The following is a 13,952-nucleotide window of genomic DNA, read 5'->3' on the forward strand; positions in this document are numbered from 1 at the left end:
GCTTTTCAGTCATCACTTAGTTCTAGATTGCATGATTACTTTTCTTCATTTCTTTCTCCTAATGGTATGTCTCCTTCCTTTTCACAGGCATGTATTGTTGTAATTCCAAAGCCAGGTAGAGATGACACCTGTACTGCTAATTACAGACCCATTTCATTATTAAATATGGATTATAAAATTTTTACAAAAATTTTAGCCATCCGTCTCTCACGTGTAATGAATATTTTAATTGACCCTGACCAATCAGGTTTTATAAGACATCGCCTTATCAACAACAATACTCGTTTATTCCTGCACATTCAACAAGAGGCTTTTTCAGACCAAATTCCAACTGTAGCAGGGTTGTTAGATGCAGAAAAAGCCTTTGACCGCGTTGAATGGCCCTTTCTATTTCATATCCTTCAATGGTATGGTATAGGACCCAATTTCTTAACATGGATACGCTCGCTATATGCGTCTCCTTCGGCTTTTTTATATATTAATCAACAAATCTCCTCTTCTTTTCCTCTGTTCCGGGGCACCCGTCAGGGGTGTCCCCTGTCCCCACTTTTATTCAACCTGGCTTTGGAACCATTACTTTCTGCTATTCGCCAATCGGATCAAATTCAAGGAGTACACATTGGCGATGAAACATTTAAACTGTCTGCTTATGCCGATGATGTTCTTCTATTCTTACAGGATCCTGATGTAACCCTTCCACACCTTTTCCATCTCATTTCAGCTTACTCTTCTATATCCGGTTATAAGATTAATTGGCACAAAACTGAGCTCCTTCCCTTAAACTATTCTGCTTCTTCACTAGATTTCAATCGTTTTTCCATATAAAAGGTAACTAAAGGTTTGAAATATCTGGGAATACAATTTTTTACTAATCCCTTGGATACTATTATTCAGGGAGAAACCTCCGTTTTACAAAATGTTAAAGATTTAATTTTACGATGGTCTCCTCTACTTTTAACATGGTGGAGTAGATTGGACACGATTAAAATGGTGGTGGCTCCCAAAGTGTTATATACCTTATCCATGCTCCCCATTTTTTTTTCAGTGGAGTTTTATAAGTAAATAGAGAGAATCTTGGTTAAATTTTTATGGAAAAACAAAACGCCTCCATTGCCCTATTTAAACTCAAGAATACTAAATTATAAGGGGGAGTCAATTTTCCTGATTTTTATGTGTACCATCAGGCATATATTTTGCAACAAGGGTATCATTTCTTTGATTTTGATCAGCTTAATATAGAATCACCCCGCTGGCTAACGTTTGCGAAATGCTCCCTTTCCTTTGTTTTGTTATCCGGGCATGAGACTTCTTCCATATGCTGTAGCTAACCCCATATTAAGATCCTTACACAGAGCCTTCTCGGAGTTTGATTCACAAGTGCCTGATATAGCTTCTAAATGGCGTACATTAGGTCGCGCTCCATTTTGGCGGAATGTCATGTTAAATGTAGGGGATAAGACGCTTAGCTGGCCAGCTTGGCAAACCTGCAATATATGGCTCTTATCTTCTGTTCTAGAATCTGGTAACCTCATGACATTTCAGCAAATCCGCACTAGATATGGTATACCCTCCACTCAATTTTACGCTTGGCTACAATTGCAATCTCTGCTTCAGAGAAGCGTATTGAGCAAATTTGCAATGGATAAGGTATCCCCATTATTGGAATTTTATTATACCCAAGGTTCAAAAGGCCATTTAGCATCTGGGATATACAAACTTATTAAAAGTTTCTCTCAGCATTCTTCTATGCGATCCTTAACCCTGATATGGTCTTCTGACATTGAGATGGAGGTTACTTCTGATATGTGGAAATACATTTGGTCATCTACCATTCGTGTTTCTTTATCCGCTAGTCTATTACAGACCTCCTTTTTTATCATCCACAGAGTGGTATGGACTCCTTGGAAGCTGCACCGTGCTGGCATAGTTACATCTCATGCCTGTTGGTCCTGCTCGGCCCCTAATGCTACGTTTAGCCATATGTTTTTTCACTGTCCCCTGGTGTATGCTTTCTGGAGTCAGGTTTGGCATACAGTTGTCTGTATTTTACCGATCACTCTTTCACTTTCATACTCCTTAATAATTTTGAAAGGAGCGGACCCTTCCTTAAACCTACAACGCCCACATCGTAAGTTAGTAGATTTTCTTTTAACCATAGCAAAATACAATATCATGTCTAATTGGAAACATAGTGAGTTTTTATCAGAACATTTATGGTGGAACACTATCTGTTTATTCTCCAAGTATGAAAAAGCTATGGCAAAGAAATTCGGCCGCTTAGGTAAATGGGCTCAAGTGTGGAAGCCATTGGATGATTACATTGCCTCTCTCTAATTATACTTTGTCCATTGGTATGCTGCTTCTTTTGTCTCCTAATTGTGGATTTGCTAGTGTTTACCTTTTTGTCCCCTTCCTTTACTCCCCTGTTTCTTCATTATCTTTTGTTAATTCTTTTTCCTTTTATTTTACTTTTATGCCACGTACATTATATTTTTACCTGGATAAGATTGTCAGATGGTTGTGGTTCTATTTTTTATAGTTTTTGTTTGTATTTTCTTGTATTTTCTGATGTGAAAATTAATAAAAATTATTTCAACTAAAAAAAAAAAATCAAAAAGCAAAATTATAAAAATTGTCAAAAGCCACTTATGCAAGAGACTTGATAGTGTTAAAAATTGTCAATTGAAAAACAAGGCATTTATAAGATTTGAATTGCAATTGCAAATGATTGAATAGTCCGGACGGCCTTTTAAGTATATAAGGCATGTTGTCAGGCTTACTGATGCAGTTACTATTTTTCATAAATTATGCGAAAAATGATTGAAAAGCAACGATTGTGAGTGGCAAAGTGAGATATTTTTACAGTTTTGTGGATTACTTTTTTTGTGCGTGTGATATTGTGTGGGGATCTGATTGGCTCTTTTTGTTTGGATTAGTAGACAAGTAATGCATCTCCAGTTAGCAGCTGAAGCTGTCCCCTATAATCTGCAAGATCAACCCAAAGGTATGCAGCTACATAAGGCAGAATCACTATAGGCCTTATCTGCCAGTGTATTCATATGGGAGGGAGAGTAAGCATCAAGTGATGTGGCCTTGTATGGCAGGGTCACTGTCTAGTTACCAATATATCTTCTAAAGATAAGTAGGCTTCTGTTTAGAAAAACAGAACATCAAGCCATGCCTTGCTCCCAGGTATCATCAACACACTGACCCAGACCCTTTCCCCAACCTATTTATCTATAGAACCTGAAAGTATCTGGCATGAGAGAGCCATTGGCCCTCCCCCTTCCCTCCATCCCAGCATCCCTGCACCAGGGGAGGGGGAGGTATACACTACCTGCAGATATCTTCTCACCTGGCAAAGTGGCACTGCATATCTGAGTTCTGACGCAGCCAATTTCCACACATACCCCCCTCAACTGAATGAATAAACAGTGTCAGACCAAGGTGAAATATTAGGTTACAATGTGTGAGGCCAATTTTTCCTTGCATACTGATTTGCATATCTGTAGCATCCATTGTAAAGATATGAAGCATAGGATAGCTTGTAGGGATGTGCAGAGGGACGGCATACGTTGCATTCGTGATTCGGATTCGTCAGGGAGCAGATACGTTGCATTCGGCCGTATGGCACCCCGATGCATTAATACGGCAATTTCTATTTGTGTCCCAGCTAAAATTAAAATTAACTACAACCCCCCACCCTCCTGACACCCCCCCCCCCCCAAGACTTACCAAAACTCCCTGGTGGTCCAGCGGGGAGTCCGGGAGCCATCCCCTGCACTCTCACATCCTAGGTGCCGGTTTCATCATGGCGCCGATAGCCTTTGTCACAGGGGCTACCGGTGCCATTGGTCAGCCCCTGTCACATGGTCATTGGTGCCATCTTGTGCTCCTACCATGTGACAGGGGCTGACCAATGGCACCGGTAGCCCCTGTGACATAGTATGGGCAAAGGCTATCGGTGCCATTTTGAGTACTGGCATCGGCCAGCCGGAGTGCAGGAGGTCACTCCGGGACCCCTGTTGGACCCCCAGGGACTTTTGGCCAGCTTGGGGGGGGGGGCCTCCTGACCCCCACAAGACTTGTCAAAAGTCCAGCGGGGGTCCGGGAGCAACCTCCTGCACGCCGGCTGTCTGATGCCAATACTCAAAATGGCACCCATCGCTTTTGCCCTCACTATGTCACAGGGGCTGACCATCGGTACCTGTGACATAGTGAGGGCAAAGGCGATCGGCGCCATTTTGAGTACTGGCATCGGACGGCCAGCGTGCAGGAGGTCACTCCTGGACCCCCGCTGGACTTTTGGCAAGTCTTGTGGGGGTCAGGAGGGTCCCCCAAGACTTGCCAAAAGCCCCTGGTAGAACAACTGAGAAAGGTCTTGAAATTAGTCTATGGAACTTTTTTCCAGTTTTCTGATGTTCATATTTATTAATTTTAAATGTCATTAGGATATTTTTTATGAAAGGACATTTTCCTCTGGTTATTTTGATGCCATTAACAATATGAGCAGCAATTCAAAAAGCTCTTTATTTTTATATTATGAAATGGTATGATCTCAAAGAAAGGGCTGAAACACGATTTACTTTAACAATAAATGATTCTTAAAATCCTTTATAAAGTAACTGAGCTTTTCCTACTCTTTTTTTTAACTTTCCAAAAAAATCAATCATGTTCGTAGGCACAAGAAATGGTTTGAAATGAAGGAAGCATGTAAACAGCAAAAAGATGTAAGCAGTTTAGAGTGCATTATGACCAAAGAAACAAATTAACTGAAATGCTGCTGAGTGTTTATTCGTACAAATCTCAACCAGTCACAAATGTGTCAGAACCATAAAGTAAAAAACACCCTAGTTAGAGCTGCCTCTATTTCATTATCTGAATCCACAGGGTGACTGGCTCTAGAAAAAATCAGAAATTCTCAGCAGGGTTACGGATTGTTCACATAGAACTTTGTAACTGATTATAGGAATATGCTGAGAAATGAGTCACATATCTCTGGAACACTATTTCATCAGATAGCATTTATCACTTTATTTGTAACATAAATTAGAAATAAAGATATGGAAACTTTTGGGAAAATAAATTTTGCAAAGTAACTTGATAAACTTAGACAAAACCCCTACAAAGCCTATTTACTATTTAACGTAACAAAGTGCAGTTAATTCAGTCAATCTTTTGTGCCAGATGATTCTACTTTCAACCTTGCTGTTTTTTCTGAACAAGCCTTACCAGTAGAAGCTAGTATTACTGTGATTAGCAGACTTTTAACTTTTAATAAAGTTTCAGTTGCTAATCTTCAGCTTGTTTTAAAACTAAAGATGTGCTTCGGTAAAGATTTTGTGTCATGCTTCGTTTCGGGGCCCCCCCATGGGAATTTCGTTTTTCCCATTGTTTGGGGGTTTTTTTTTCGGGGGCCCCGATTTCTGTGTTAGTGAGCACTTTTGGGAGTTAGTATACGCTAGAGTTAGTGCGCACTAATGGGAGTTAGTGCGCACTAACTCAAAAACGAAATTTTTCTGAAATTTCGGAAAAAAATCAATCGTTTTTCAGTTCTCCCGAACCATTCCAAATTAGGCAATTTTGTTGACATTGCTTAATTCAGGAAAAATGATTGCACAACCCTAATTAAAACAGATGAAATCATCTTCATCCTCTTCATTAGATTAGCTTTCATTTAAATATATTAGTAACCTAGATATTGGCTTCTTCTAATATTTGGTTATGATTGTTAAATTCAATTTAGAACAAGTTTATTTACAAGGACCCCTCAAAGCTGCCAGAATCCATCTGGTCTTAAAAAAAAGAAAATCTAAATTCTAGCATTTATGAAAATTGTAGGCTTATTTCCAATGTTCCTCTGTTGTCTAAAATAATTCAGAAGGTTGTGCATCTACAATTGACATCCTTTTTAGAAAATACCTTGGTTTTTCATCCTAGATAATCAGGGTTTCAAAAGGTCTATAGTGCAGAAACTAAATTATATCAGCATTGGCTTGGGCAGTGGCAAACCGCTGCTTATGGTTCTCTTAGACATAAATGCAGCTTTTAACTCAATAACCCCTCAACCTAGGGTTGAGGAGTTCTTCAACTAATTGATTTTGTCTCCCCTAACCAGTAGATCATATTGGGGTAGATTTTAAAAGATGTGTGCGTGCGGTTATAAATGCACACAGGGCTATACACATCAAATGTGTACGAACTATGCAAAATATGTGTATGTTTCACCCGCAAGTTGTGTGCGTCCATTGTGCGCAGTGTGCATATTTGCGCGCACTGCTGCGCACACTGCTATGCATACATATATTTGTGCGCGCCACGCATTCGCGCGCTCCCGTGCGCACGCTAACATGAGGGGGGGGGGGATTTCCTGCTCCTCCAGTGCATGCAAAATGGCTGGCAGGCAGGCAGCCAAACTTCACCACCAGGGACGTTGTTCTGCTTGTGTCCCTGGTGGTGGAGAAAGAACGATGGTTGTTCCCATCAGAGGCCGGAGAATGAACTACCCCTGCTTGAGTAGGGCCTGGCAGGAGGTGCAGGCCCATTCAAGCAGCGAGCTTCGCACCCACCTGGAGTAAGTTGACAGTCTTTACAGTTATGTAATCTACTGCAGATGGGGGCACTGTGGGAGTGTGAAGATCAGATTAGGCCTGGGAGGAGGAAAGTGAGTGAGAAACAGAGTGTTATAGTATAGGGTTATGGATGGAGAGTGTAATATAAACCCCAAAAATTATTTGCATTGCTTATTTGCTACATGACTATTGAATTTCGGTATCATGGTTCTTCATGGTTGCAAAATGTAGTTATAGCACTCATTGTCACATACCAGTATACAAGTCCTATTAGCACCTACAGAGTACACTCATGGTACTCTTTCCATTTTTTCCAATAGTTGGAGAACCTGAAGAAGGCCCGGTGGCTGCGTCTAAAGAAGCAGAGGTGGCTGGAGCGGCTGTGGGTGGAGCGGTGGTAAGTGATTCTTCCATGCTAATGGAATGTTCTTACATGTTTTTCCACATGAATGTACAGTTTATTCTGACCCCTCCTTTTGTTTTAAAATGCTGCAGATCCTGAACAGGAACAGGAAAGGCCAGGCCCAGCTCCGGCACCAGAACCAGCAGCAGCCACTCCAGAGGGGGAGCTGGAATCCCCCCCCCCACCCCGAGGCAACATCGCAGGCGAAAGCCACCTCCCAATGAAGAGGTGCATCTCAGGCCTCTCCCTAGCCCCCCCCCCCCCCCACACACACACACACATAGGGCATCCTCTCCGTTTTGCCCAGGGAGTTAGGAATGCAGGGGCACAGGCGGGCTAACCTTTGCTGGACCAGGAAGGCATACACAGCCCTCTTGTTCCTCTATACCCTCCCTCACGTCAGCAGCACAGAGGCTCATCATCAGGAGCACCTTTTCCTGATGATGAGCCTCTGAGTAGATGGAGTTTCAGGCTTTTGTGAGGGAAGTGCGAAAGGAAATGAGGGGCATGCATGCCTTCCAGGAGAGGATGGTCCGGAACAGGGATGGGATCCTCAGGGTTTACAGCTGCTGGGCACAGCTGTAAGGGTCCTGGATGTTCTCATCTGCTGGTCCTGACCATCCTCCCTTGTCCCTGCCTCCCTATTCCCTGGGTTTTTTTATTTTCTGTAAATAGTTTGGTCCCTAGTTATCCCCTTCCCAACCTTTTTTTTTTTTTTAGAAAAATTGTTTATAATGTTAAAAGAAAAAATAGTTGTGCACAAATGTTCTATTAAACATTTTGACTGTTTTACATAGGTGTTTATTTTAGATGAAAGCAGAGTGCTTGAAGGGAGTGGGGTGATGGATGGAAGGGGGAGGGGGTTATGGAATGGATGGATGGGGTTCATGGATGGGGGTCATAGAGGGAAGACTGGCTCAGGGAAGGGGAAGAGGGACATGGATGGAAGGCTGGCTCAGGGAAGGGGGAAGGGGCATGGATGGAAGGGGGAAGGAGGTCATGGAATGGATGGGTGGGCCATGGAAGGGGCATGGGGCTCATAGAAGGGGATGGAATGGATGGGTAGGGTTCATGGATGGAAGGGAGGGTCACGGAAGGGGGGTCATGGATGGAAGGAAGAGTCATGGAAGGGGGGTCATGGAAGGGAATGGGAGCTCATGAAAAGGGGACTGGAATGGATGGGTGGGGTTCATGGATGGAAGGAAGTGTCAAGGAAGAGGGATCATGGATGGAAGAGAGAGTCATGGAAGGGGAAGGGGGTCATGGATGGAAGGCTGGCTCGGGGAAGGGGGAAGATGGCATAGATGGAAGGGGGAAGGGGATCATGGAATGGATCAGTGGGTCATGGAAGGGGAATGGAGCTCATGAAAGGGGGGATGGAATGGATGGGTGGGGTTCATGGATGGACAGGAGGGTCATGGAAAGGGGGTCATGGATGGATGGGTGGGTCATGAAAGGGGGATGGGGGCTCATGGAAGGGGGGATGGAATGGATGGGATGGTTTTGGCAGGGGATGGGGGTGTAGGAAGGGTGGGTGAAGGGGAGTATAGTTGTAAAAAATAACATGCATAAAGAAAAAGAGACTGGTTTCTTTTATGGTAACACTTCAACAAATCTTCCAATGGTCAAGGAGGAACAACCAGCTGACAAGCCAAGGAGCTGTGGCAGTGTCAGTATCATCAGCCTTGCAATGAAGATTGGCAGCACCATCACCAGCTACACATACAGCTGTGATGTCCAACTACATGGACATGCAAAACATATAGAAAAACACATGACTAAGAATTCCATAGCTATCTTCTCATTATTTCTTCACAGCTATGGGCTGTAGGGAGGCACTCAAGGCTGTGTACCAAAAATGTTTTTGGTTATATTTTGTTTTATGTGTTTATTTATTTTACACATTGTAAATGTAATATGGCTGACAGAGGAAAGATTAAACACTCACGGGGGTACTTGTAGTGCACATATGGGTCATTAAGAACACTTGGTGAAGGAGGAACTGCTGAGGAACAGAACACCATTGTACTTACCAGCCCTATACCATTTTGACTATTAGACAGAATGCCTACTCTGCAGTACTATATAGACCATGAAGCCATGAATAGGGGGCAACCATAGGTCAAAATATATCAGCAAATCATAGACTCTTCAAATATCACAGCACATACGTAGTCAATTATAGAAACAGAGTACTCATTGTTACCTATCAATTTACTATTGTTTCATATCCACATTTTTCATCTTGTATACCCCCATCCATATGCTCCCTCATCAGTGTACCCTGCTCTGCGGACCATTGCCGTACCAATGCTACTGAGGATCCCTCATCGGTGTACCCTACTCTGTGGACCGGCAGCACCACTGTGACTGTGTATGCCCCAGAGGCTCCATTCCTGGAGGCCACCCTCTCTAACCTGTTCTGCCTCTGCTTCGCTCTCTCATCCATATCTAACTGTTGTTGTATTACACACCCAGTGGCCAGACCTCACCTCCTGATGGTGAGGCTCCGTGGAGCTCATGCCCATGAGCATTACCATCTCTCACCTTGGCCCAAGGGCCTAAAAACCTACAAATCATAACAATAGGGCTTGGTGTGAATTGTCCCTTGGGACATCTTGATTGGTCAGTCATGAAGCAGCTGGTAAAAATCCTGAAGCTTTTTAAGGATGCTATGGAGGACCTGAGTTCCAGAAATGTCACCCTGAGTAATGTCTTCACTATAGTCAATTTTCTGGAGGAAAAGTTGGAGGCTTCCATCAAGATAAGAGAATGGAAGCAGAGGTATTACAGTTTGTGGAATCTTTGTACAGCTATACTACTTGATCCCTGAGTTAAAGGGAATCTTGACCTCCAATCCCAGTGTCTCAGACACATGAAGAAAATGTTGAAACATAAACATAAAGTGCCAGAGGCATGGGCAGAGTAGGGATGTAGCAGCACAGGAGGAAATTGTGACCACCTCAGAGAGTAGTGCAAGCAGGAGCAGAAGCCAAACACTAGCACTTCCTCCTCCACCACAATATGCCAAAGCCACTTTGAATGCAAGAGCCATCTTTCCAGGCACAAGCCAGAGTGAAAGCAGCTGGCAAAAAGAAAGAGTCTCGGTCCACTCAGGCAAAGGAGTGTGCAGCACAAAAGTCAGTAACACGCTATCTCATTGAGCCCATTGAAGACATGGACACAGATGTGTTAGTTATATTGGGCACACAAGTCCACCATATGGCCACACATAGCCAAAGTGGCACAGCACTCTATTTCTGTCCACTGACCAATGTGCCCAGAGAGCATGTGTGTTCAATGACAGGGGACATCATGAGCCCTCATCACTCACAGCTGGTGCCACACGATGGAAAAACAGGTCTTTCTGAAAATCAAGCTGCCCTTGCATGGGTTTCCAGTTTTTACATGCAGGTAGAAAGAGAAATGAAAGGTCCTTGAAGGCCTTGATGCCATTCTACCTGCCTGCCATGCCCCTTATCCACCATAGATGTCTTGATGTTAATATCTATTATATATGAGCATGGGAATTTTGGTGCCTCTGTATTTGCTTTTGCTTTTTTCTTGATTGTACTCGGGTGTTTGTTTTTCCTCAGGAAAAAAGTGAAACATTTTAAAAACAAATCTCCTCCCCCTTCCACCTATTTTATAGTTCTTTGTTTTACTCTAACCTCTCTACAATGATCCCAGCCTGGTTCTCCCACTCTGTTTGTTTGTTGATTGCACTGGGGTGTTTTGTCTCTTGAACAAAAATGTGAAAAAAAGACAAAAGAAAGAAAGAAGTTTCTTCTACTATGGACTTTCTGCTTCATGCCCAACTGCCATATCAGGAAACTGTTGCAGGTGCCCTCTTTTGGAGCATTGTTCTTCCCCCACTAGGTTTTTGGTTGGTTTGCTATTCTGGGGTGGGGTGTTTTGTCTCCAGAACAAAAATGTGAAGAAAAAGACAAAAGATACAAGTTTCTATTACCATGGCACCTGTTCTAAGGTTCTTCCTTTCCTTCTATCCATTCACAGTTCCAACCTGGTTCTCCAACCCTGTTTGCTGATTCTATTGGAGTGGTTTGTCCAAAAAAGACCTCAGTCTGAAGGAAGAAATTTAGGAATAACAGAAAATATAGAGGAGAAAAAAAATGTTCTGTGTGTGATAAAATTATCAGAAAGGCAGCGAGATCTCTTGCAAAACCAGAAAATCAAGAAATGAAACATCCAGAGTTCAGCTGTAGAATATGGGAACAGTTTTCTAAACAAATCAATCATCACAACTTGCTACACTCATTTTACATGATCTAATGTGATATTAGCTTCATTCAAAAAGCCCATTTCACAAAAATTAATACATAAAAATTCCATCCAGCAACTAAATTAGGTTCAAGCAGGGAATATATTAAAACTTATGTCAAGAAAATTATACTTACCATATTTCATTTTTTTGTATTGAATCTAATAATTGGCAAGTGTGTTTCAACAGAATGACTGGCCTCTCCCAAGCCACTCTGCCTTATCCCTCTTGCTAAACCTTGGGGGACTTTGTGCCATTCAGCCTTGCTGCCATGCCCAGACTTTATACCTTTGAGTTCTTTCTGCTACTATGCCTTTCTACTATATCCCAGATCTTATAGTTTGAGGTGTTCCTGCTACTGTGCTTTGCAAATCTCATCCTGTTTTGATGTCTTGATGCCATTCTTTGTGCTCCTTTGCCTCTTTATTTAATGCCTTGGTGTTTTTTTCTGCCACCTTTTCTATTTTGCACCCCCTTCTTGATGCCTTAGATGTTGATGCTACTTTGGGTGCCAGTTTTCCTCTCATACTTTCATCAAGGGTTAATGCCACTGTTACTGGTGCCCTTTTCTTGGAGGTTTGGAGTGGTCTTCCCAAACTACTTTTCTTCTTTGCTCTTCTAATGATGCATTGGAGAACTCTTGCCAATGCTGATACATCTTTGCCTCTTTACAGTGCCTTAGGCTATTCATACTAGGGATGTGAATCGTTTTTTGATGATTTAAAACAATCGTCAGATATATTTTAAATCATCAAAAATTGTTAGAGCTGCGATACAATAGCAATTCCCCTGATTTATCGTCAAAAAATCGTAAATCGGGGGAGGGGGGAGGGTGGGAAAACCAGCACACCAAAACAACCCTAAAACCCACCTGACCCTTTAAAACAAATCCCCCACCCTCCCGAACCCCCCCCCCCCAAATGTTTTAAATTACCTGGGGTCCAGTGGAGGGGTCCCGGCATGATCTCCCGCTCTCTGGCCATGGCTGCATTAATAGAAATGGCACCGGTGGCCCTTTGCCCTTATCATATGACAGGGCAAAGGTAGCGCTGGCGCCATTTTGGTTCCTGGCACCCGACGTCACGAGTGCAGGAGATCGCTCCCAGACCCCCACTGGACCCCCAGGGACTTTTGGCCAGCTTGGGGGGCCTCCTGACCCCCACAAGACTTGCCAAAAGTCCAGCGGGGGTCCGGGAGCGACCTCCTGCACTCGGGCTGTATTGCCAATATTCAAAATGGCGCCGGCGCTACCTTTGCCCTCATTATGTCATACGGGCGACGTCGGCAAAGGTTGCGCCATCAAACAACATCCCCATCCCCCTCTCCAAAAACCCCAAACCCATCCCTCCCTCTCTCCCTCCGATCTCAAACATCAAGTACCCCCCACCAAACCCTCCATCACTACACCTCTACCCTCAACACTATGCGATGAAACCAGCTCCTACAGCAGCTGAAAACTCGCTACAAATGCTCACAGTCCACCCACCGATCCCCCGAACCGCATATCTCCCCCCATATCCCCTCCCCTACAGACACCCCAAATACACACCTCTAAATCAACCCCAATCAGACGCAGACAACAACACAAAAACAACAAACACCTTCAGATCACAATCTCCACTCACATAACAAATCTAATCACAACCCTTTCAATAATATCACTACTTCTACTCAATGCAGTCCATTTCCAAAAAGATATCCATAATACATGACCTACTAATCGACTTGCATCCTGACATACTCTGTATAACAGAATCATGGCTCAAAAACACAGACAGCTATCATCAATCTACTACCCAAAGCAGCCTACAATATTCACTCAATACCAAGACCGAAAAAGAAAGGTGGCGGTTTACTCCTCATGGCCCTAAAGAAACACAACATCACAGTCCACCCCATCAACACACCACCCTCCATAGAAATCAGCCTTTTTAAATCCACGTCGCTTCAAATCATACTCCTATATGCCCCACCTGGAACATTACAACATAACTTATCCGCATTAATCGAAACTATCATCACCAACATCAACATGGACAAACCTGCCATCGTACTAGGGGACTTCAATCTACACATAGACAAAACCCCTGTCCCACCAACCTGTGAACTCCTCCTAAAAACCATGATGGCAATTGGATTCAAGCAAATAATTAACACTCCCTCCCACAACTCAGGACACATACTAGACCTAATATTCATCAACCACATAGAACAAACCCACCCACTTTCAACCTCCACCATCCCCTGGTCAGACCACAAACTCATCCACACCAACATCCAACTGAATCACCCACCCACCAAACCAAACCGGCCCAACAAACACATTGAATTCATGAAATTATGCCCAAGCAACGAACTCACCGAAAACCTGCCAAACATGCTATTATGCCCAAGCAACGAACTCACCAAAATCCTGCCAAACATGCTAAAAAACCTTGACATGAATGACACAAACACCCCTACAAACTCCTGGACGGCTATCAACAACGAGGTAGCAAAAATCAAATGCCCAACAACCCAAAAAATTATCAAGACAAACAATAAACACAAAACACCCTGGTATACCCTTGAGCTAAAATACATGAAGCACCTTCTAAGACAATCCAAAAGAAAATGGCGAAAACACCCTTCCCTGCAACTAAAAGGCAGATATAGAAACATCCTATATATATACAGAACAGACATTGAAAAAGCC

General features: G+C 43.2%; 1 long non-coding RNA gene across 1 annotated transcript in view; it reads right to left on the bottom strand.

The window, feature by feature from the left end:
- The window catches only part of LOC115091106, a 424,473-nt gene that overhangs the window by 304,650 nt on the left and 105,871 nt on the right, over nt 1-13,952 (bottom strand). The gene's annotated exons all lie outside the window — the stretch shown is intronic.

This window comes from Rhinatrema bivittatum, chromosome 4 (genome assembly GCF_901001135.1).
Source record: "Rhinatrema bivittatum chromosome 4, aRhiBiv1.1, whole genome shotgun sequence".
Classification (NCBI taxonomy): Eukaryota; Metazoa; Chordata; class Amphibia; order Gymnophiona; family Rhinatrematidae; genus Rhinatrema; species Rhinatrema bivittatum.